General features: G+C 37.7%; 1 pseudogene across 1 annotated transcript; it reads right to left on the bottom strand.

Annotated features, from left to right (window-relative positions):
* Positions 1-2,174: 2,174 nt before the first annotated feature.
* Positions 2,175-2,364, bottom strand: LOC308354173 (cytochrome c oxidase subunit 7C, mitochondrial-like; annotated as a pseudogene). The gene has a single exon. The product of its transcript is annotated as a cytochrome c oxidase subunit 7C, mitochondrial-like (transcript).
* Positions 2,365-3,113: the final 749 nt, after the last annotated feature.

The following is a 3,113-nucleotide window of genomic DNA, read 5'->3' as shown; positions in this document are numbered from 1 at the left end:
TTGGATAGTAGTATTGTTAGATTATTTACTAGTATTAGACTTATTCAGAAGCTATAGGCAATCTAGAAAGAAAAACAAAAAAAGAACTTATACTCCATATTGTGACCTACAATGTCCTACATGGTCTGCCCCACCTACTTCTCTCCTGGTTCACTAAGCTTCAGTCATGCTAGCGACTTTCTATTCTTTTTTTTTTTTTTTAAAGATTTTATTTATTTATTTGTCAGAGAGAGAGAGAGTGAGCACAGGCAGACAGAGTGGCAGAGGGAGAAGCAGGCTCCCTATGGAGCAAGCAGCCCGATGTGGGACTCCATCCCAGGACGCCGGGATCATGACCTGAGCCGAAGGCAGCCACTCAACCAACTGAGCCACCCAGGCGTCCTGTGACTTTCTATTCTTAATCAAGCTCCTTCCTTCCTGTTTGCATCTGCTATTCCCTTCTGCCTGGAATGTTCTCGCAGCTCTTTGAATAGCTGACTCCTTGTCAAACTGAAGGCATTAGTTTAAATGCTACCTATTCAGAAACGATCTCTAAATTAGATGGCCACCTACCCAACTCAGTCGCGTTCTACCCAATCCCTGTTTCCGACCACACTATTTTCCATCTCCTCCATGAAAATTTCAGCTTCATAAAAACTAAGACCTTGTTCATTTATTCACCAAGACTCCACAAGGCTTAGCACAATGCCTAACATGTACTAGGCTTCTGTGAACACTGAATAAGAAAACTAATGAAATACAACCCTATATTGTGACACCATACCCTCTATCTGGCCTTTTAGAATACAATATTTTTATCAATGTCTTATTTTGATGTACAGAAGACCTGGGTCTTTTTTGTTTTTTTTTTCCTCCTTACGTTTTACAAGGTAAATACACTACATAGTGAAACAAGAATTTAAAAGGATCCTGAGAAAGTAAGTCCAAACCCACACAATAGAAGGACATAACAAGGATACATGGAAAATATCGCACCCAGAATCAAAGGAATTTTCTGTGCCTGTCTAGGACAGGGCAACTCGGTTCGTCATCAGGATTTGTAAGAAGTACCTTGAGTTTAAGTTCATCAGTTTTGTAATGCACCTACAGTGTGATGTATTGAACACACACACACATACACACACACACACACACACACACACACACACTGGAGCCTTGAAATCAAAAGTGGGTACTTGCAGACCAAATGATATACTTGCTCAATTATAGGCATTGACATTTAAGAAAACTGGAAAAACACTAGATGTGGTTGAAAGAGAAAAGTGATTATGAGTGTAGAGGCCAAGGGCAGGCTATCTCAAGAAGGGACACCTCAGCATGAAGATTATTTTTGATTTAAAAACAATCAAAATACAGCAGATGCAAGAAAAGCTCTTTACCTCCCCCACAACTGCCTGCTCCAAGAAAGGAGCTTTTAGCATAAAGAACTACATTATGATGTGAATTACATATGGTAGACAGGGAGGAACCCGCAAGGCCACTGTACTCAAAATCCTCTTTGTCCTATTGTTTGTGAAAGGGCTAGCAAATAAATACCAAAATTTTTTTCATCTTCCTATAAATTGCATTCTTTCCCTTTCAAGTCCAAAACCTTTATACCCCCATTATCCTTAGTTTTTTGTTTTGTTTTGTTTTGTATTTTTTGGTTTGTTTGTTTGTTTGTTTGTTTAAAGATTTGAGAGAAAGCACACACACACACACACCAGGGTGAGCATAGTGGGGGGGGTGCAGAGGGAGGGAGAATCTCAAGCACATTCCACACCTAGCACAGAGCCTGTTGTGGGGCTTGACCCCACCACCCTGAGATCATGACCTGAGTTGAAATCAAGAGTCAGACATTCAACTGTCTGAGCCACCTAGGTACTCCAATTTGCATTTTTTTAATATAACAAATTACCAACAAGATCTGACCTAATAATCAAAAATTAAATAAAAATCTCAAAATTTAAAACCAAGAAACAAGCTAAATCACACACACATTTTGACCAAATACTGGAATATTTCCCAAGTAAAAAAGTAAACTACATTCCATGTTTCAGAAGAGAGACATTAAGAATTCATGCCTTTATCTACAAACATATCTAGTATGAATTCGAGAGTTTGGTCCATTTTCTAAAGAGATCACCCCTCTTAAAATGCTCCTTCTCACATCTGTTTAATGAGTTAAAACACCTTTATTTCTTAAGCAGTTGGTGTCTTACTATAAAAGAGTATGGCAAATCTAGATCCAAAGTACACAACCATCATAATTAGTAACCACCACTTGTTTTCCACTGAAAATGGCAAATTCTTCCTGGGGACCTCCTCATAGTGGCTCCTACAGAACACAGAAGTTGTAAACTTCTGGATGTTTTGTCCCAACATAGTGCTATTTGAAGTTTTGTGAAAGGTGCAGAGATCGAAGACAGTAGAAAATCTTATTCTCTTTAAAGTGACATACCTCATTTTGTCTCTCTGTGGAATGTCCATGTCTGTGTGGAGATGTACAAAATTTTTGTTTTCTACTGTTAGTCTGTCTTATGTCAGTATGATTCTTAGTCCAGCTAGAAGAATCTTGAAGGGCAGAGGAAAATTCTCTCCTACAAGAGTCATGGAAAACTACCCTAATAAGTGAATCTAAAGCTTTTACTCAATAACCCCAATAAGAAAGGATTTTCTAACACTTTTAGAGTCTCAAAATATGTTACATTATTCCATAAGACAATGAATTCCTTGTCAGATTTCTATTGCATAATTAGCAGTTGGGATACACTGGAGAAATTCCCACAAAACAAGTTTATTTGGTTAATGACTAATGATCTACAGAATTATAGCTGAGCTTCTATATTTTCCAGTTTCACTACTATAGAGTATTTGCATCAAATACTTTCATTTTTCTATTTTACAAAAGACTAAAGAAGTTGGTTAGAAAGTATATGTGTTTTGTCAACCTGCAAATAATTACTTTAGTATTTAATTATATGTTGGTGGACTATGGAGACATCAAGATCAGCTACCCACCCAGGAACTGAATAAGTCTATAAACAATAAACAAGATCCGGCTTTGTAGTAGTACCCCCAGGAGGTTCTCTAAATTGGTATCTCAGGAAGCCAGAGACCTGAATACAACAGAA

The sequence above is a fragment of the Martes martes genome, assembly GCF_963455335.1.
Source record: "Martes martes genome assembly, chromosome: 13".
Taxonomy (NCBI): domain Eukaryota; kingdom Metazoa; phylum Chordata; class Mammalia; order Carnivora; family Mustelidae; genus Martes; species Martes martes.
The sequence above is the reverse complement of the archived record's forward strand: the minus strand, read 5'-3'. Positions and strand labels throughout refer to the sequence as shown.